Source organism: Echinops telfairi, unplaced genomic scaffold (assembly GCF_000313985.2).
Source record: "Echinops telfairi isolate 266 unplaced genomic scaffold, ASM31398v2 ScPeMD7_2291;HRSCAF=2852, whole genome shotgun sequence".
Taxonomy (NCBI): Eukaryota; Metazoa; Chordata; class Mammalia; order Afrosoricida; family Tenrecidae; genus Echinops; species Echinops telfairi.
In genome coordinates, this window is record NW_022106189.1 from 4,166,847 (window position 1) to 4,189,710 (window position 22,864).

Genomic DNA, 22,864 nt, shown 5'->3' on the forward strand with positions numbered 1-22,864 from the left:
GTGGGTGGGTGGGTGGGTGGGTGGGTGAGTGGGTGAGTGAGTGGGTGGGTGGGTGAGTGAGTGATGCCAGCCCCTGCTGCCCTCGGCCCCCATGCCTCTCACTGCGCCCAGCAGACAAGTTTGGAAAGGGCTGTTCCTGTGAACTGTGTTCCTTCTAAGTGAGGGTGGATGGACATGTGGGTGTCCCCTGGTGGGGGAGAGGAGCAGAGCCTGCCCCCTGTTCTCTGATAGAAATGCACTGTGGCAGATCCAGTGAGCCTCTACCAGAGGCCAGCACCCCCAAGTCCCTGAGGGCTCCTGGGTAGGAAAGCCCCTGGCTCCTGCACTTGGCCTTGGTGCTTCCTCTTGGCGCACTGACTGAAAGGCACAGAAGCTCCCAGTGGCAGAGAGAAGGCCCCCACCTGGTTCAGGGCCCAGAGTCCCAAGTAGCCACAGGGGCTGAGGACCAGGCTACCCTGCCTCCTCACAGACTCCTCCTCCCAGCTCTGCAGTTTGGGGCTAGTTACTTGACCTTCCTGAGTTTCCCTGGCCCACTTATAACACAGAGATAATGGCGAGGCCCACTTCATAGGATTACTGCAAGGATTAAGAGATTATCCCTGTCTAGTGGCCAACTGAGTGAGCAGGTGGAGGCCGCAGCGCATTCCCAGCGCCCCTGCTCTGCACTGGGCACAGCCACAGAGGGCCCCCTCCCACAGCAGGCTGGGAGGCCGGCTGTGCTGCCATCCTCCAGGGAGGGCAAGGCAGGCTGGCAGCTCCACCTCTCTGTAGGGTGCACTCGTCCCTGCACACAAAAGGGAAGGGCTGGGAAGGGACCACAGGAGGTCCCCCAAACTGCCCCCCCTGGGGGGGGCAGTGGCAAGGCTGCGGGGCCAGTGCAACAAGTGACTGATGGACCCAGCTACAGCCCCGGCTCTCCCCACGCAGGTGAGGATGGGCCCTGCTGCTCTGGGCAGCAGCCAGCGTGGGTCATTCCATTTGGTCTACTTAGCATTCCCTTAGGGGTGTTGGGAGGGACTGCTCCATTGTTGCCTGGGAGAAGCTTCCACTCAAGAAGGGGCTGTGTCCCTGTGAGTCTGTGGGACGGATGGCCGCAGTCCCCAGGCCTCCCTGAGGGAAGAGGACTAAGCAGCGGGGCCACTGGTTCAAGGCTGAGAGTGAAGAGAAATTCTGAATATCAGTAACAAAGGCAGGAGTATAGGAGCTTGCTCAGACTCGCCGACTGACTCCCTTGGGTCACCTCCGTGCCCAGTCACATCTTTAAGCCACCAGAGCCAGGCCCAAGTGGGAGTTGAGGCTTTCCATGCCATGTCCTCTCATCTCTGCCCCCTTCCCCACCCCAACCCCTTGGGGTCACCTACAAATGTGGGGTGAGGGAGGACCAAGCAAGAAGGGACATGGCTTTGCTTTGGACAGCTCAGTGCTTCATTGAGTTTGACAGATCTCTCTAGTGTGCAGAAGGTTTGAGCCATCATTTCAGGCAGAGCACTACAGCCCAGAGAGGGGCAGTAAGCATCTAAGAGCGCACAGCATGATTCGGAAAAGAGCCTGAAACAAGGTTCTCTGCTCCTCAGCCTCTCCTGGGGCACAGGGCTCTCTGCCCCAGAGGCCCAGCTCAGAGGAAGGACCCCTGTTTGGGGAGTTGGGTGGGCCAGAGCCCTGGGGATGCCCCTCCTTGCAGCAGGTGTACGTGGCCACTGAGGGGCTTCAGTGGGCTCCAGCCCCTCAAGAGAAAGAAGGATCTTTGCTCCCAAGAGCCCATGACCTCTGCCTACTATGAGTCTGGTCACTTTGCTCTGCTCTCACATGTCAGGAATTTAGTCAGGTCTTAAAATATACATGGGTCCAATTGAACAAAAGAAAAATTGGGGGTGGGCCCCCCAGGTGATGTCCCTCCCATGGCCGAGCGCAGAGCTGGCTGTGGAGGCCGCTGGGAACCAGGCTGTCGTTGGCGCCGGCACTGAGCATCCCCCAATCACCTTTCCTTCTGCACAAGTAATTAAAAAACACCTGTGTTTCTCCATTAGCGCTCTGCGTTTGGGGAAAGTCCCCTCGTACCCACCACACAGCCCCCCGGGCCCATGGGGTGGGAGGGCAACTGCTGGTCTGTTGCCCTATGGCCCTGTCCCAGAGAAAGGACGCTTCCCAAGGGCAGTGCAGTGCAGCAAGGCCTGCTTCAACATGGCCGAAGCCCCCGCACAACTTTCAGTGGGCATGGGCTCGTGGAGGTGCCGCCTTGCCAACTCTCCTGCCCATGCCAGCTTCCTCACAAACGAACAGCTTGTCTCCCCATGAAAATCAATGGATGGAACAAATTGTATTAAATTATGTAAAATGATACTAAAGAGCACAGTCTACTATGGAAAGGGGGGAAAATAGACCCCCACTCCCAAAAAATCTTATTTTAATAAACCTGGCAAAGTGATAGGAGGTGATTAAAGAAGAGGGGCAAAAGGACCCTAGCTGAGATCTTACGACACGTGCAGAGGCACCTCAGGCCGGATGGATGCTCGCACAGGTCAGAGCACGTGATTCTTTGCTGTGCCTGCCACCTCTGCGTTATTTAGCATCTTCCATGGCCCTCCTGGGGCACTGGCCCGAGTGTCACCTCTCCTGGGCCCCTGGGTAGAAACTGGCCCCACTGGGCTGCAGAAATGAACACACGTGTTTTGAGAACCAAATTTTCTTCCCTTTCCCATGGATTATTTTTTTCTTGGTAAATAACTGTAATTAACATTGAACTTGCAATATAACCTCTTGCCTATATGTGGAAAAAAGCAGTTAAAAATATTTTAGCCACTTGCATCCTCTCAATTCCAGACCACAGCTGCCATTTATAAAAGAAACCCCCCCCCCCTCAAGTTAGAGTGGCCTCTTTCATGGTATTTGATAAGTCTGGGGGAACTCTCTAAGCCCTGTGCCTCCAGCCCCATACCCGCCCCAAACGAACCATGTCATTCAACAGCATACCCAGTCTGGTGCCTGGACGACACAAGAACAATCACAAGGCAGTGGGCACATCTGTACAGGGCTTGCTTCTGTTCACAGAGAGCTGGAGCTGATGAGTCAGAGCGGGGAGAGGATGAGTTGACCCTCGTCGTCCCCCACCTCTCAGCTACGTGGCCTTGAAACGAAATGTTCCACCTGCCTGAGGCTGTTTCCTCCCTGGCCAGATAGGGACTGAATTTGAGCAGTTGGAGGAAGGTGAAACTTGCGGCACAATCCCTGGCACACACTGGCATCATGTTTGATTGCGATCGCATTTCTTCTGGCGGTGACACAGTAGGGCCCACGTTGTGATCATTTATGGTAATATCATTTCTCCTCATGGCATAGTTGTTATGTATTGGGATGCTAACTGCAAGGTCAGCAGTTCAAAACTGCCAGCTGCTCTGCTAGAGAAAGATGGGGCTTTCTACTCCCAGAAACGGTTACAATCTCAGAAACTCTCCGGGGCAGTTCTAGCTTGTTCACTTGGGCCGCTAGGAGTCAGTTCACCTTGATGGTAGTGTGTTTGCTTTAGTTTTGGGGTGGCACACAGTAGGAACCACACTGTGATTATTTGTGATCATGAGAGCACTTTCCTGGCATGGCACAGAGAGTGACAATAAGAGGTGACTAACTAAGTAGGTCTTACACCCAAGGTAAGGTGTGGTCACTTGGGAAATCCAAATGTGAGTGAGTGCTAAAATCAAATGCTTCTGGGGAAGCCATTGGGTCAAATGGAATCCATCTCATCCCTGCCTGGCTGGCTGGTGAGATCAGGGATCGTGTTCTGAATTGTGTGGTGGGCACAGCAGTCAACTAAGCTCACCTGGGAGCCTGCCAGGGCTCCAGCCTTTTGTAAGGCCAATGGGCCTGGCTGTCTTCCTGAAATTTGAAGGACGGCTTCAGATGGCTGGGCCCCAATCAGCTCTGTGTCTTAGCCAACCCATGAGACCGTATACCCTCCATGCTAACACCCATTGGCATGTCCAACATTGGCCAGGTCTTTAAATATGATGCTCTTTCAATGACTATGGGGCGTACTTGGTTTTCCCTGAAAAGGTAGCCTACTAGATAATTGCTAAGATCACAAAGTCACGACTCTCTGACATGATGAGAAAAATGCTGACACGTAGGAAACCATCCCTGATTGTGCTCAACATTGCATCACCCAGGTTTCTGTTCAGATTCCCAGATGACTTCAGAGGACCCGGAGGCACAGAGAAGGCATTGGACGATTTCTGAGGTGAGGGTGGTTGTTAGTCTGGCGGGGACATGGCTACCGAGGCGGAGTAGGAACTGGAGAAGGGTTGCCTTGAGAGGGTCCTGTGGGGCCACATGCGTATGGCGAAGCACGGAACCCTCTCCTGCCTGGGAATGGCTATAGGGCCACAACCCCAGACTGCCACCGGTCCCTTAAGGGCCCTAAGCCAAAGCATATACCGATTTTGTTCAATTTAGAAAAGAAGGACGGAAAGGTCCCACAAGCCAGTCATAGTCGCACAATCAGTCTCATGCAAAGCCTATTTCATGAAGCCCCACAATCACTTTAATTCATAAAACGTCAGGACTCCAGGAGCCACTTCATTCATTCATTTATCCACTCATTCACACACTATTCAGCAAGGGACCACTAGGCAGTAGTCCACGTGCTGGAGGTGAAAGGACACACTAAGCAGACAGCACCCTCCCTTCAGAGAGCGGCATTCTAGTGGCCAAACCAGTGGGCAAAATGACAGAGCCCAAAGTCAACACACAAAATCCCGACAAGCAACTGACAGGGCAATGAAGAAACAAATTCTATTTATAGCAACACCTAAAAAAATAAAATACCTAGGAATCAACTGAGCCAGAGAAGTGAAAGGCATGCACACTGAAAACTGTAAAGCACTGCTGAAAGAAATGACAGATGTCTTAAACACATGGACAGATGTTCTCTATCCATTGATCGAAAGAACTGATATCGTTAAGATGCCAATACTGCCCATAGCAATGAATAGGTACAATGCAAATCCTGTAAAAACTCCAACAGTCTTCTTACCATAAATGAAAAAATCCAAACCTCAAATTTATGTGGAAATCCAAGAGAGCCAGAATAGCAATCTTGAAGAAGAAGAACAAAGGGTAGGTGGGTGGGGGGCGGGAGGGACACAGGTTTCCTGATTTTAAAGCAAACTACAAAGTTACAGTTATCAAAACAGGCTGGTGTTGAATAATGATAGACATCTAGATCAATGGACTAGAATGAGAGCCCATAATAAATCGATACATTTATAGTCCATTTAATGTCAACAAAGTTGATAAGTCCAGTCAATGGCAAAAGAAAAATCTCTTCAATAAATGGTGCTGGGAGAAGATCGCCACGTGCAGAAGATGAGAGCTGGCCCCATATCTCACACCATAGACAAGACACGACTCAGAAGGGATTATTTTAATAGAGAAATTAGACTCTAAAACTCATCTATGAAAACACAGAGGGCAAGCGTGAAGGCCTTGGCTTCTGCAGGAGATGCTTAGATGCTGTGCCTGGTGTCGCCAACAGTCCAGATGTGTGCTGATGATGAACAGCAGAACACGCTGCTCATGCTGGGCCATCTCACAACCGTGGAGAGTCAGAGGGTCGCAAACAGCCAAGGGTCCACCAACAAAAGGCCTTCAAAGGCAGCGAGGATCCCAGGAGCCTGTTCACCAGCAGAGGCCATTGTGGTGGTAGAGGGAGTGGGGAGTCAGGGAGAGTCGTGAGATAGCAATTGGTCGGCCACTCTCTTGACTCCCTCTTTGACCCCAAGGGGACATGGGGAGCACCTGGAGGAATTTGAGCAGAGGAGTGACAAGGGCTGACCTAACCTTTGAAAGACACTCTGATCGCAGGGGTGAGAACAGAAAGTAGGGTGAAGGGCAGAAGCAGGGAGATCAACTACCGGGGCAGAACCCCAATGAAAGTCAGCTGTCCTGGCTGGGTGGTGATGCTGGGAACCTGGAATCTGAATGGACTCTGGATATTTGGTACAGGTAGGGTCTACAGGACTTGACAATGGAGCAGGTGTCCGATGGCCGACAGATAAACCAGTTGAGTGACCCATCATGACTCCATGTATCTCAGCGTGGACATGCGTTCCTTAGCGTTTGCAGGGGTTAATTTTTCAGTCCTTTCTTATAAGACTCTTCTGATAGACTCAAACACCTAACCCAGCCTGCTGTTTGCCCCACCTAGAGAAGACTACCCCGTTTCCCCAAAAGTAAGACATCCCCCGAAAATAAGACCTACTTACAGTTTTGCCTCTCGCTGAAATATAAGGCACCCCCCTGAAGCTACCGTAACTCTGGACTCTGGACTGTAGCGGCAGGCGCCCGCTGCACAGCTCTCTGCTGGCCGGAGCTCAGCCGGAGCAGACAGGAAATACGAGGTCTCTTTTAATAAAACAATAAATGTGTACCATATTCTTCTTCACGGAAAAAATAAGGCATCCCCTGAAAATAAGACCTAGTGCATCTTGGGGAGCAAAAATTAATATGACACTCTTATTTCGGGCAAACAGGGTAGGAGACAGAGAGAAGGGTCAAGGATGATAGCAAGATTTTTTAACTGGAGGAAATGGAAGGATAGAGTTGCCCTTAACGAGAAAGGCAAGACTGAAGAAAAAGAACATTGGGGTGGGGGCGTCCTAGGGTTTCTTTCCGGGGTCTATGTGCTGAGAAAGTCGTAGACGTGCTGGGTTGTGAAGAGGAGTGTGGCATTGGGATTGGAGGAAGGCTTATCAACAGCCTGCGGTATGCAATTGGCACAACCTTGTTTGCTGACAGAGAGGAGGACAGGAAGCACTTGCTGGTGCAGATCAAGGACTGAAACCTTCAGTGTGGATCACAACTCAATGAAAAGAAAACCAAAAATCCCACAACTGGACCAATAGGTAACATCATGTAAACAGAAAAGATTGAAGCTGTCCAGCATTTCAACTTGCTCAGGTGCACAAGTGATGCTCCTGGAAGCAGCAGTCAGGAGATCAAAGGAGGAGGCACTGCATGGGGGTCAACCTATCTGTGGCACAAGACCTCTGGAAAAGCTTAAAAGGCAGGTTGTCACTTTGAGGACTCCGGTGCGCCTGCGCCAAGTCTTGGCATCTTCACTTGTCTCCCACGCATGTGGAAGTTGGCTATTGAATAAGGAAGACCAACGCAGAACCGATGCATTTGGATTATGGCGCTGGCCAAGAAGATGGAAAGTACCAGGGACTTCCGACAGAACAAATGCATTTGCCCTGGAAGAAGTACAGCCAGAATGCTCCTTGGAGGCCAGGACGACGAGATTTGACTTCAAGTACTTTGGATGTGTTGTCAGGCGAGACCAGTCCCAGGAGAAGGACTTCATGAGTGCTAATGGTGGGGGGGGGGGCGCGGGGCTCACCAAAGAGGAAATCCTTCCACAAGATGGTCGACAGAATGGCTGCAGCCATGGGCTCACACATAAGAGTTGTGGGGACGGCACAGAACCGAGTGGCATTTCATTCTGTGGGACACAGGGCCACTATGAGTCAGACCTGAGCAAACAGTACCTCACAGCAGAGACAGCACGTGAAGGCAGAGAGCAGGCGCATTGGGGGCTCTGAAATGCAGGGGGGCAATGAGGACCCAGCACGGCCAGCAGAAACCCTGACACAATCTGCAAAGATTTTCACGAAAGAAACACAAATGGCGTCGAGGCTTGCCTGTCATCCGCACCCCCGCCAGCTGCAGGCCTCCCGTACTCCACTCCCAGCCACCTGTGGGCCAGGGGAGGGGTCGCCCAGACAGGGGGCCTTCCAGGCCACAGTACCAGCACAGGATGGCCCCAAAGAACCTCGGGTAACACAGAAAATATAAAAAGCACCCCCAAACAGTCTGAAAATACAGAGGTGTAAAACACTGGGTCCCCAAAAAAAGCCTCCCACTAGAGGGACTATTTTTGCAGGGACGTTTCAGAGGTGTGAAGCGAAGCTGTCTATTATGCTGCCTTGGCAAAGCACCAAGCCTATGGTTTCTAACAATGGGCACAGAGCAGCCACTTCTGACCCCCAGTGGGCAAGGGTCCTGCCTGCTCATGGCTCCCAGGCAAGTGTGCTAAGGGGTGGGGGGCCGGGGAGTGGGTTGCATTCTATAGCTCCAACTATTGCAAGGAACTTGAACTCTGCTGAACCCTGTTGGTTCATAGACTGTGCATTAAGCTTGAACTTTGCTGCTGTCTCTGTGCTACAGACCACTTAAATCGACATGATTAGCCCTCTTCTCGGGGAGCAGTACAGGTGCTGTGCTTACTGCTTTTATATTCAGTAAATTGCCCAAAGCTCCAAAATAAATAACAGGGCCTCTATTCTTCCTGCCTGCCTCAGGGTCAGTTGACAGCCCGTGGAAACCACTAACTCCCTCTCTTGCATCCGCAGGAGAAATGGCCATTTCCAGCTGGGAAGTTCACGTTGGGCTCCTTTGGATTACTAAAGGTTTCTGTTTGAATACAGAAGCCGGGAGCTTATTTTAATCTTCTATCGGAGGAGCGAGCTCTGAATTGAAGGGTACAGTGCACTCTTGGGGGACCACCCCAGAGGGCTTTGGCTGAAATACAAACAGATCAAGCAAAGGAGACTGGGCCATGGAGGAGGAGGTCCGACCTGGAGAACAGGTGATTTCCAAAAAAAGGTGTGAGAGTCCCAGACTAGAAGGAGCAGGTACTGCCCCCCAGCTCCTCAGCAGTACAGCTTCTGACCCGGCCACTCTGACCCCCAGTCTTAGTTCATGGCAAGGCAGGCTGTCCTCTTCAAAGGAGAAAACTGGGTGACATGATTGTGCTGAATTATGGCAGATGGTGGTAAGGACACTGTCTTTAAGGCTGACGCCCAGAGGCTGCCCTGGAGAGCGTTCAAAGGAAAGGGTGCTCTCGGGAGCGTGGGTTTCGTCTCAGGTGGACTGTTTGATGAGACTGGACAGGGCATGGACTGCTGGACTTCAGCCCCACAGTCCTCTCCCCACACTTCAGGTGGGGCTGCAGCCCACCTAGGGCCCAGGGGTCGGGGGCTACCCGGGGGCAGGAGCCTCAGAACTGGCCTTCCTTCCTTCTGCTGCCCTTTTCCCAAACTGGCCGTGGAGGACTCACACAAGTTGGGGGCAAAGAGGCCAAATCCCCCCACAAACACCTGCGAATTGCCCATGCTCTTCTCAAAACGTCACCTGCAGGGCTCTCACGAGGGCAAAGAGAAACAGCAAAGGGGACTCAAAAGCCGAGTGGCTTCCTTCTTGGTGAAGATATCATTTTAGGTTCTGACCCCCAAGCTCCTCACAGACTCCTTCCGGGCCCTCCCTGCCCTGACTGCCCTGGGAGCTGCGATTCTTCCAACCAGACTGAAAACCCTTCCCACAGACGACGGCAGGAGACAATCAGTGTGGTTACTTTCTATTGATCACAAATATCGTCAGAGGCGCCACACCTAAGGAATGCCCTGGATGTTAAAGTCCTCCCTTTCGTTCGGTGTTTCCAAAAGTATTACGGCTATCGTAAAATGGTAAGTAAATAAAACCCAAGTACGGGAGACGCGTGTCTTTCCCATCAGACTTTAATGTTGTGTGCGTGCGTGCCAGAGTGGGGGTAGCCCATGATGATGAGGATTCAAAAAGAATAATTAAAGTTCTACAAAGACACAGATCAGCCTCAGGGAGGACTTTTTAGGTTGTTTTGCATTTCACGTGTCATTCAAAGATTTGCAACTGGGAAATGATGTTGAACTAAAATAAGACAAGAACACATTGACTGAAATTACACCCTGTCCAACAAGTTGACACCCCTTTAGACAGCTCACCACGACCAACGGCTCGGTGCCACCACTGCTGTTCACGTGGGTGACATTTAGACTGCACAGTCACAGTGGCTCGGGAAGCTAACTTGGTGGGAGAGAAGGCCAGGTTCCGGGTGGCAGATGGGGAAGCAGAGGCTCACCTGGCCCCTGCCAATGCCTCCATCTCTGGGGAGAATGAGACCATTCCAGAGCGAGCACGTTTGCTTTGGTTGAAGCCTGCACAGTGACCTACTTAATGTTTAAAATTGTAATATATAACATTAATAAATAACATTTAATAAAAATCAAATGTTTACTATTTAAATGCTTAAAATCAATGTTTAGCAACAGTAGCATTTTGCCGAACGATCCAGATATTAGGTTTCACTGGAAAAGCTGGAGCTGTGGCCCAGCTTTCTCTGAGGCCAGCATTGTGGGAGCAGGCTACAGGTGGCTCCTTGGGCAGGGCTTCGGCTCGCCACTTTTCCACAGTCACCACCCCTCCCTATTGCACCTTGACCCAGACTGAGCTCTCTTAGCTTTCGCCTTCACACTAGGGGTGTCCTTTTAATTATAGTAACCACGATCCTGGGTCCCATGCTTCTAGAAAATCGAAGGACTGGGGAAGGTAGAAGTGAGACAGTGTGCTTTAAGTGAGATAAGATGGAGGGAGTGATCTTGTGTGAGTGAGCGAGATCCCAGCAAGCACACACGTACACTTTCCTCTGGAGAGATGCCTGTTTCTGACCACTAGCTCGTGAAAAGCCTGTGGGTCGTTGTGATGGGGGATGAGCCCTCTGGCTTGGATCCACTAAAAATCCATGGGGGCAGCAGCCATGGACTCAACTGTAAAACACCACGAGGAGCCAACTGGATGCCAATTCTCAAAAAAGGTACCAATTCATGCCATTGGCCTGGCACCTATGGCTGTTTCAATCATTCAACAAGTGTTTATCGAGCACCTACTATGTGCCAGGCACTGCTCTAGGCACTAGGAAAACACCAGCATTGCTCAGATCCTGTCCCTGACTTCCAGCACCTACAGGGCACAGTCAAGGCCCCTCATTCAAGATCCAGTGCCTCAGTCTCTCTCCAACCCAGTTATCTCAACTTCCTTCCCTCCAGTTACATGCCGTTACTCATGCTGACACCGGGACAATGCATGGGGGACACAGCCGTCAGAACTGGAAAATAAACCGAACCAAAGGATAAAGAATACACATCCAGAGGGAAACCCTTCTAGGAGGACAGGAGTAAATCATACAATAGTTCTCCACCCGAAAATAAAATTAAGGACAAGAAACTCTGTGAAACAAAGTATTAAAAGTTATAGAGACCAGGCCCTCCCAAAGGAGATCGTGCTCAGGAGGGGAGGGGCAGCGGAAAAGAAGGTCCTCCACAAAAGGGGCTGACGTCACAGCTGCAACAATGGGCTTAAACATCAGAGCACTCGTGCAAAGGGCACCGGGCGGCAATGCCGCTTTCTGTTGTGCTGTGAATCCGAGCAGACGCGATGGACCACCACCAACAGAAGCAACCAAGGTCTATATGATTGAAGAGCAGAACAATGTAGGATGAAATAGAACTTTTAAAAATAATAAAACAATGGTTATTTTAGAAATTGGAACCCCCATTAGAAGTAGAATACATTGAATTGATGATGCAGGTAATACAAAGATAGAGAAGAAAAGCTTTACAAAACCAAGCAAAATACAGTGTGAGAGAAAGCAAGAGCTGAGGACATGGAGCAGGGTCACAGAGGCTGCAGGACATGGAGTGCTGGGCGCGCCAACACCCAGGCTGCGGTCAATGTACGGATCACAAGTCAACACGAAACACATCCTGCCTTTCCCTCCTGGTATCGCTACTCTCATTATTGGTCCTGAGGGGTTCATCTGTCCCGGATTCCCTGTGTTTCCAGTTCCTATCTGCACCAGTGTACATCCTCTGGTCTAGCTGGATTTGTAAGGTAGAATTGGGATCATGATAGTGTGGGCATTAAAGAATTAGAGAAAAGTTGTATGTTTCATCGGTGCTATACTGCACCCTGACTGACTGCCTGTGACCCTTCTGATATGGAGAACTGATGAAAGGATCTACCTAAAAGCCCCTCCCTAGGGGATGGACAACAGAAAAGTGGGTGAAGGGAGACATTGGACAGTGTAAGACATGACAAAATAATAATAATTTATAAATTATCAAGGGTTTGTGAGGTAGGGGGACGGGAAAGGAGGGGAAAAATGAGAAGCTGAGACAAGGGCTCAAGTAGAAAGCAAATGTTTTGAGAATGATGATGGCAACAAATGTACAAATGGGCTTGACACAATTATGCATGGATTGTGGTAAGAGTTGAACCCCCAATAAAATGATTTTTAAAAGAAAAAGAAAAGGAAGAAAGAAAACCACATTGTGCCCCTGGACCAGGGCAGCACCATCATGGTAAATGGAGAGAGCTCACTGCCCTGGAGTCAATGCTGGCTCCTGTGAACCCCTGTGGGTTCTCGAGACTAGCTGTGCCCAGGCTTTCTCCCTTGAGGTTTCAAACTGCTGGCCTTGCTGCTGCGAAGCCCCACATGGGACTGCTCACTACCCAGCAGGCTTCCCCAATGAAGAGAGGCAGCAAGTGGTCAAGGTTTTCATTTCCCTTGATTCCATAGTAGTCTCCCCTGGAAGCATCAGTTAAGAACTCAACCGCTATTGTATTGGGCCAAGCTGCCTGGAGGTCTAACCGGACCCAGCCGCCTTGGTATTTTCAATCCCCTTGTATGTCTTAGCAAGCTGGGCAGCGGATAAAGAAGACCAAAGAAGTGACCATTTGAATCCCTGGGAGTTGACCATTTGAGTCATGGAGTAAATGTGGTGTATAGTATAAAAACTGGTGTGTTTGAATGACGGGTGAAGAGCATCGAATATGCCATGGACTGCTGGGAGAACAAATGACTATGTTTGGAAGACTGCTTCTTGAAGTCCAGGATAGTGAGACTTGAGACTTGGTCTAGGGTCCTTTGAGCATGTCCACAGAAGGGACCAGTCCCAAGAGAAGGACTCATGCTTGGTAAAATAGAGTGTGTTAGTCTGGGCAGATTGGAGAAACAAATCCACAGATTTGTTTCTCTCATATATATAAGAGAGAGTTTTAGATAAAGGGTAAGTGTACATTAAGAAAGCATGCCAACCCAGTGCTGTCCAAGCCCATAAGTCCAACATTAGCCCATATGTCCAAAACCGATCTACAAAGTCCTCCTCAATCTCACAAAACACACACAATGATGCCGACTGAATCAGTAGGTGTGTAAGCACCTCAGCACTGGCAGGGGTCTCCATGGGGCTGCTCCAGCACCCAGGGCTGCATCGGAGTAGGTCCATGTGGCTTCTCAGAAATGTTTCACAGAAAGTGAGCCTTGCCAACTGAAGCAGGGACCTGACTAAGGTCCGACCATCAGAGAGCAAGAACCCGAGAACTCGAAGGGAGAGGCTCACGAGCCATTTATCTCTCCGCCCTTCAATTAATCCCACACGTGTTTATCGGCCAGGCTGGCACAATAAACCTTAACTGTCTCATAGAGGGTCAGCAAAAAAGAGGAAGGCCCTCAGGAAGTCGACACCGTTTCTGCAATATTAGGTTCAAATATCATAACATTGGCAAGGAAGGAAGGAAGAGCGAGCTATACAAAAAAATAAAACACATCATAGGTAAAACCAAGGATTTTCAACATACATCTGGCTGGCCTATTTGACAAAAATAACACTTAAAAAGTAACAGAAATTCAAAGCTATAATAGAAGAAAATGTTTCTCAAGCAAATGAATGCAGTCTTTGGATTGAAACTGCATACTGGATCCTAAGAAACTCTGTTGAATTAAAATTTTTATAAATAATAATTAATTATTATTTATAATAATTAAAGAATAATTATATGAGTAATTAATTATTGGAATATAATAAAATAACAATTAAAAGAATACTATGGATCCCAGACTTTATAAACAATGAACTGATAAAAACCAAAGCAATGGTAATAAAAATAAATTAAGAAAGATGTATAAATATATACTGTATATTTAATGGCGCATTTAAAACACTACACATTTCCTGTGGTGGATTTTGCCTTGAGCGCCTAACTGAAAAGTCAGCAATTCCGCTCCAAGGAAGTAGGGAGTTTTCTACTCCGGAAAGAGCCTGGAAACCCACAGATGTGGTTCTACTCTGTCCTGAAGGGGCCTGGAAAGGGAGAGTCAGCTTGACCGCAGTGAGTTTATCAGTACAAAGAGGAGCCTTGGTGACAGAATGGGATAAGCATCGGGCTCCTAACCAGAAGGTCAGTGGTTCAACCCCACCCGCCTCTCTGAGGGAAAAGATGACGGTGTCTGCCCTATAGTCTCAGAAACCCTTAAGCAGCACCTCTCCTCTGTCCTGCAGGCTCCTGTGAGTCAGACTCCACTTGGTTCCAATGGAATTTATTTCAATGGTTGTCAAAAGCATAAAAGACTTTAACTCATTCTCAAATTAAGTTGATAAAATTATGAAAGAAATACAGAAATAGGTAACAAAGCAAGGTAAAGTCTAATAGCACAAACAAAGCAAAACGAACTCATTGCCTTTAAATCAGTGCCAACTCACGGCGACCCTTTAGGACAGGGTAAAGCCGTTCCCAACACTGTTCATCTTCACAGGTGTAGAAAGCCCCATTTTTCTCCCAAGGACTGGTTGGTGGTTTCAAACTGCTGACATTTCAGGTCGCAGCCCAACACATCACCACTATGCAGCCAGACTCCAACTCTAATAGAGATACATCAAATCCCATTACTTAGCATAGAAAATGGGCCACAGACGTTTGATCACCGTCTGATGACAAGCGCGTAGTGCATGACTAACCTGTAAGATAGGGTAGGCTACACTCTCTAACCACGTGTATAAAGATCTAGAAACTGGCACCTAAAAGAGAGAAAAAGTAAAGCAATCCTCCATCCAAAATTTAGATCTACAACTTTAAAAAGGCAAAAAGCACTTGACTTCGTTTAAAGTAGAAATTAAATATGAAATTGCTAAATATATATATACAAATAAACTCCATTTTGAAATGAATATTATGGCATAGTCATATAAAATTATATATGACACATCTAGTTAAATTATACACATGTGAAAGTAAGAGTTCATTTCTAATGATCCCCACTAATAGTAAAGGCACAAAGGTACCATTAAACTAAACTGGCAGATAGTTTTAAAACAACCATAAGCTATGTATATATTTTCATTTGACACTTACATTTAAATATTACATATGGAAATTGATAAAATATTAATAAGATAAAGGAATATTTGAAGACTCAAAATTCTTCTTGCTTTACTTTTCTGTACTATGGATCACATCAGCAATCCTATTGATTATAGCATCATCCAACAAGCTACCTTCCTCCCACAAGACCATATAAGATTTTCTACATTTATTAATATCAGCAGCCAAAATGAGGCCAAGGGTTGAATGCGGAAAGGACCATCAATTGCTCATAGGCAATTTGCTGAACTTTAGAAAATTAAAACAAACCCACAGGAGCCAAAGAACTATCTTGAGTACATCCCACGTGACCTTTGAGAACAACTCAAGAACAGACGTGGCGCATCGAACATTAATGACAGAGACCTGACGAGCTGCAGGATAGCATCAAGCTGATCATGCACGGAGAAAGCAAAAAATCATTAAAGTGACAGGGAGCAAAATGAGGATCAAAGCGAATGTCAGAAGAGTCTCGGAAACTTGTCTTTGAACATAGTGTCACTGAAGCACCTGGGCGAAATTACACAGCAAAAGAGCTGAGCATCGCATTTCAAAGGGCCATTCGAGAAGGCAGAGTAAAGGATTATTAACGAGATGTGCGAAGACGTGGAGTGAGAAAGCCAAAAATGGAAGATGCTTAACTTATGCTGAAAGAATTGAAGAGAAAGTCAAACCTGGAGTTGCAATCATGAAGAATTCTAAAGGCAAAGCATTGAATAGTGTAAGAAGCATCCAAAGAAGATGGAAGGAATGCGTCGGGTCAGGATGCAACAATTTCAAGAGGTCGTATTTGACCAAGAACTGTGGTACCAAAGGAAGCCTACACTGTGGACATTAGTGGAAAACAAGGCTCCAGAAATCAACAGAATACCAATGAAATAGATCAACCAGTTCATGAAGCGCTGGAAGCATTTACTTCTCCACGTAGAGAACTTTGGAAAACCTGGCTATCCAAGAGAAGACATACATATCTGTGCTTGTTTCAAAGAAGGAGAGATGACCCAACAGAATGTGGGTCTACTAACGATTAACGACATCATTAATATCACTGCAAGTACAGTTTTGATGAAGATCACTGAAAACAGCAGCAATATATCAACAGAGCTGCCAGCCATTCAAGCTACGATCAGAGGAGGGTAAGAAAGGAGGGACATCATTACTGTGTCAGATGAATATTGGCTGAAAGCAGAGAATACCAGAAAGATGTTGTGTTTCATTACAAAGGCATTCAATGATGTGTATCATACCAAACTGTGGATAACATGACCAAGAAAGAACATTCCAGAATATTTAACTGTGCTCATGTGGAACCCGTATACAGACCAAGAGGCAGTTGGAACAGAAGAAAGGGATATTACACAGTTAAAATTCAGGAAATTTTGCATCCTGGCCGTATCCATTCGCGATACTTATTCAATCTGTATGCTGAGCAAATGACCCCAGAGCTGCTATATGAAGAAGAGTGGTCCATCAGGGTGGGAGGATGGCTTATTAACAACCTGTCACATGCAGATAACCCAACTTTGCTTGCTGATAGTGAAAAGAACTTGAAACATTTACTGATGAAGATCAAACACTGCACCTTTCAGTGTGGTTTGCATCTCCATGCAAAGAAAACCAAAATCCTCAGAAGTGGACCCATAATTAGCATCCCAATAAATAGAAGATTGATACTTTGTTTTACTTGGCTCCTCCACACACAACTTTTATGGAAACAACAGTTAAGAAATGAACAAACAAAAGCAGTGTGAATCTGTTGTACAAGACCTATTGAAAGTGTTAAAGAACAAAGAGGTCACTTTGAAGACTCATGGGCTGACACCTGCTGGGCGCTTCAAATGCAAGTGACAGCTGGACAAGGGACAGGGAAGACTGCAAACCAGTGGCCGCCTTTGCATTTCGGTGTTGGTGAAGGTTGTTGAAAGTTCTGCCAGAAGAACAAAGAAATCTGTCTTGGAAGAAGTACAACCTGAATGCTCCCAAACCCAGTAGTGAGGATGCCAGGTTTTCCTCTGCCTGTTTTTGACAGGTTCCTCTCCGTATTGTGGACCAACCCCTGGAGAAGGACATGATGCTTGGTGAAGCCTAGGGGCAGAGAAACAGAGGAAGGCCCTTGTTGTGATGGATTGATGCAGTGGTGGAAACAGCGGGCTCCACATAAGAAGACTTGTGGGCATGGCCTAAGTCCCTGGCAGTGTTGTGTTCTGTTGTGCCGGGTCAGAACTGACCAAACGGCAACTGACATTGTATATATAAAGGGGTTTTAAAAAAAAAATAGAGGTGAAAAAACTTAATTTTTAAAACCTTGATTATTCAATTAAAGAAGAGAAAAACCTCACTGCCATCAAGTAGATTTCCACTGATAGCAACCATGTAGGGCAGGGCAGACCTGCACCGTGAGGTTTCTGAGACTGTGTAGCTTACAGGGTTAGAAAGCCTCATCCTCTCTCATGGAGCAGCTGGTGGCTTCTTAAGAAAGCAAGGAATCAAGTGAATAAGCATTCAATTCAAAACATAGGACGTACCTACACAGGACTGGCCCCTACACACACACACACACACACACACACACACACACACACACACACACGGAAAGAATTATCACACAGGACCAAAATGGTCATAGTGCCCATGTTGTGAAACCCTAAACAATCTGAATAAAGATAAAAGAAGGAAAATACAAATTCACAAAATTAAAGTAATAATGCGGATATAACACCAGATAAAATGAATACTGAAATACGTATACAATATATTGCTTTTTTATGGGAACAAAATTTTAAGTGGATAAAGTGGATCGGTCGTTATTAAAACAGAAATGAACAAAGCTGACTGTCTCAGGGGACTTCAAAAAGGTTGTGAAGAAAATGGAGCTAGAGAGAATGAACTTTTTCCACAGACTTTTTGAAAAGAGAAAGAAATTAGACTAGTTACTAGAGAGAAAATGAGAGAGAGAGAGATCAGAGAGCTATCTCAAAACCACACCAGCCTATGTTTTATTGGTTAATTCTAGGAAATTTTCAAAATACAAATGATACCAATGTTATTTTAATGATTCCAGAGTTTAAAGAGAACAGGAAACCCTACACAGTCTAGTCTTAAAGATGATAGAGCAGTAAACTCAAACTACGACAAGGCCGTCCGAGCAGCAGAGGAAAGCAACACGAAGCTCCCTGTTCATCTTTCCACAAGCAGGCGTCTGCAAAGGGCCGTTGAAAGAGGATTGGTTTGTCAAATGAGAGACGTCTTGATATTAGGAGATCAATGAGCCCTGGTGGTGCAGTGGCTTAGGAGTTATGCTGCTAACTGCCAGGTCAGCAGTTCAACCCCACAAGTCACCCTGTGGGAGGAACCGGAGACTGTCTGCTCCTGTAAGACTTCCAGTCTTGGAAATGATAGATCAGGTGGCCGTCAGTTGGAATGCACTCACTGGCAGTGGACTTTGGGTATTCATATGTTGTATTATTTTAGTACGTCAAATGGAGACAAACATTCGATCATCTCTACAAATTCCATAAATGCAAACAGCCTGGTTAAAACAATGAAATGGTCCCAGGAAATGTAATTCCTTTCCATGACACCACTGCTGTGCTTGTTCGGTGTCTCCAACTCACTTCCAGCTCCTAGCGAGCGGCCGCACACCCGCCTGGGCCAGTGCCCCGGCCTGCGCCATCCTCACGGTTGCTACCATGTTCCACCCTCTGGTACGCACTGTGCCTCGTCATCGCCTTCAGGGTTTTCCTCTCGTCCTCTGCACCGCATTTTACCAGCATAATGGTTGGTTTTTGTTTTATCCCCGGTGACTGGACTCTCTAGATAACACATCCAAACACACAGGAAGATGAGGAATGCTGGAACCCTAAAACCATGCAGAAAGCAGGGACACAATGTCCACGGTCACCATCATTGGTGAATATTTGCCACAAGCCTACTAGCCATGCAACGAAAAAGAAGAAAGGAACATGAGGTCTTAAATTTGGCAACTAACAAGAAGTTTGTTGCAAGAAACATAATTATTGTTATTGGTAAGTAATATGATCCCACACAAGAATACTTATTATGAGCTTCTTGAAATAAGAAAATTCATGAAGCTGGTCAGTGATAAAATGAACATGTGAGCAATAAGTGAAAATTATTCTTAAAATGAATAAAAACAATAACCATTTAGAAAACTGTAATCGAAAGAAATGGTTTGTTTTATAATGAGAGAAAGAACAGAGAAACAGGGGGAATGAGACGATAAGAAGAGAGAGCAGGAGAGAAAGACAGATGATCCCTAGAAAGAAGTCTGAATACAAATACAAATTGTAGCATGTGGATAAGTAATCGATTCAATGGCACTGAGTTTGGTTTGGGTTTATAAATCTATAGCCACACACCACACACACACAAAGGGTGCTTCATGAAGTTTGTGAAAAGATAATATGATATATTTGATCATAGATGTATTTGAACCCCAGAGAGATGGATAGATAGATGCAGATATATATATCTAGGGCTTCCAATATACACATATGTATAGAATTATATAGCATATATATATAAGACACCTCAAAAGATTCATGAAAAAATTCCTGAGTTAGTTAATTGTGCCAACCTGGCCGATAATCACATGTGGGGCTAATTGAAAGGCGGAGGAATAAATGGGTGGTGAGCCTCGCCTTTCTAGTTCTCGGGTCTCTTGTTTTGTGATGGTTGCATCGGGTGCAGCTGCCTTAGCAGTTCCCTGCTTCAGCTTGCAAGATGGATTTCCTACAAGACATCCCCAAGGAGAAGCCGCATGGATCTATCCCGATGCAGCCCTGGGTGCTGGAGCAGCCATGTGGAGACCCCTGCCAGTGCTGAGATGCTTACACGTTCACTGACTCAGCTTTCCTCCTGCAGTCGGCATTATTGCCTCTGTTTTGTGAGGTGAAGGACTTTGTGGACTGGTGTTGGGTATGGGTTAATGTTGGACTTGTGGGCTTGGGCAGCATTGAGTTGGGATGTTTTCGTGATGCACATTTTCTTTGCATAAAACTCTCTCTTATACGTGAGTTGCTGTGGATTTGTTTCTCCAAAGTACCTAGACTAATACAATTTCCTTATCATTTCATTCCATTTTGCCCATAAACTTTTTGAAACCGCTTCCCCTATGTGTGCATCTCGGTCAAGGTAAGGACCCCTAATGGAGAAGTGCTTGCGCAGCCTGCTGCTGACCGGAGGGCGAGAGACGGGGCACTTACTTCTGTACAGGTGACCATCCTGGAAACCCTACTGAGCAGCTCTACTTTGTCCTGTTGAGTCACGATGAGTCAGAACTCACACAAAGGGAGCGAGCTGTGTCTGTTTTTTAAATAGCAAAGCAGTGCTTTGAATGACAAGGACACAGATGGAAAGGCCCATTTTGCTCCTGGATGTCAAGACTCAAAGTCATAGCAATGCTAGTCCTGGCTACGAATCTATAAAGTTATCCGATTCTTTGCTGTCCTTAAATGTCTGCTGAGTATCCCCCACAAGAGAATACTTGTAAAATAATGCTCCGGATCACATAAAAAATAAATATAAAACCAGAGAGTAAAATTCTGAAAGATTAAAAACAATAAACCTTACCAGCTATTACACTGAATTATATGGTCATCGATATAAAGTTTGGGATGGGTGTAAAGAATAGCAGACATGTCAATTGAATAAAACAGAATCTCTAAATAGACATAAATCCATATGGCAATTTGGTAAATTACAAAGGGTACCTTTTCAATCAGGTAATATAACATGACTTATTTAATAAAATATTAATAATGGAGTTTTGTCAGCTAGTTTGCTACTAGGAAGGGGAGACTGAGAATGAAACTTGATCCCTAACTTGCTTTTTACACCAAAATACAATCAAAATGAACAAACACCTAAAGGCAAAAATAAAATAAAATAAAATAAAACTAATAGAAGAAAATATGAAAGGCTACTATAAAATCTAGGCATATGCATGTTACAGAAGCCATAGAAATGATAGAGATATCTAAGTATAAAAAAATGTAAAACTTCACTATGATAAAAAACATAAACAAAATCAAAAGGCATATGACAAAGTAGGAAAAATATTTATAACACAAATGACAGAAAAGGGCTAATTTCCTTAATATATAATAAGCTCCTGCAAATCAGCAAGAAAGATATCAATCATTCAATAGGAAAAAATGGGCAAATGTAGGAAACGGCAATCCACAGAGAGGGAAATATAAACGGTTATAAGCATATGGGGAGACGCTCACTGCCACTCACCCTTAAAGACGTGCCAGTGACAAGGGTGGGACACCTATCAGATGGGCAGAGGCTTTCATTTTGATTGATTCTGACTCGGAGAAATGTATCTTACAGAATCTCTCTCTCTCTCTCTCTCTTTTAGTTAAAGCATAAATGTAAACATTAGAGTCCATATAAGGAAAGGAGAGAGCAAATCATTATTTAGAATGGTTGACATAGACAGAAAACCAAAGTATGTTCTTGGATCTAAAGATTCTAAATCGTTGCACTGTTCATTCTCCTTGTAAATCTAGACTTCCTCGTTAGACTTCCTCAGCCCTTCTCCAAATATCCTACTGAGTATTTTGTGGGAATAAGTGTACACAAAGCCTAGTCTAATTAGCTAGTAGAACTGACTCCTGTGCCCTTTAGAGAGAGCAAGGTGGCAGTTATAATGGAGAGAGAATTTAGATGATCAATTGTTCACCAGGGCACTGGTTAAGGAAATTGTGGTCAATCTCTACAAAGAACCAGGCAGTCTGGGCAATTATGCACAAAGACGTGGACGAAGCGAAGGGAGGGGTGCGGTATACTGATGGGGAGAAAGCACGCATCAAACGATGTGTACCAAACAAAAGAAACACCACTCACTCCATCGAGCCAATTCTGATTGACAGTGATCATTTAAGTCAATATAGAACTGCCCCTGCGGGCTTCCAAGACTACAACTCTTTACAGAATTAGAAAGCCTCATCTTGCTGCCGAGGAGTATGGAATGGTTTCAAACTGCTCATCTTCCCCTTTACAGCCCAATGCATAACCCACTGCACCACCAAGGCTGCAGTCAGAATGTCCACAGCAGCGGTTCTCAGCCTTCCTCATGCCGCGACCCTTTAAGACAGTTCCTCATGTGGTGGTGACCCCTCAACCCTAGCATTATGTCGTTGCTACTTCATAACTGTCATTTTGCTACTGTTATGAAGCAGGCAACCCCTGTGAAAGGGTCGTTTGACCCCTAAAGGGGTCATGACCCACAGGTTGAGAACTGCTGGTCTACAGTGTGTCCAGGTTGTTTCAGACTTAATACATACATGAAGGTAACTTGCATGGGAGAGGTATAAGAAGGCACACAGAAACTACAGTGGTTACCGTGCTAAGGGTTTGGGGTAAGCGCAATGCTCACCTCTCATTATAGAGAGAGACACCCTTTTGTCTATCTGTGATAGGCATGCATGAATACAGAAACAAAAAATTTCTTGATTGCCTAGAAAGTGATGGAGGCATGACAAAACGACACCAGAGCCATTCAAAGTGACTCCCAATGACCACACCTGTGGCAATTTGAACAACAAAATGAATCATGCTAATAAAGGATGATAATCCACATGCTAACATAAATATCAACAAGCCCTAGCTGCTACAAAAATCACGAGTACCTCCTGTGAGAGGAGGAACAGCGTATACTCATGGGAGAATTTAGAAGCAGCCCAGTGCTTCTATAAGAAATACAGAAGGAGGGGGAGGCTGGAACACACCATTAGAACATCATAGTAATGATTACAGATCAGAAAAGCCAAAG

At 46.3% G+C, this 22,864-nt stretch overlaps 1 protein-coding gene across 2 annotated transcripts in view; it reads right to left on the reverse strand.

Moving 5' to 3' along the window:
• The window catches only part of ZNF536 (zinc finger protein 536), a 379,804-nt gene that overhangs the window by 87,993 nt on the left and 268,947 nt on the right, over nt 1-22,864 (reverse strand). The window lies entirely within an intron of this gene.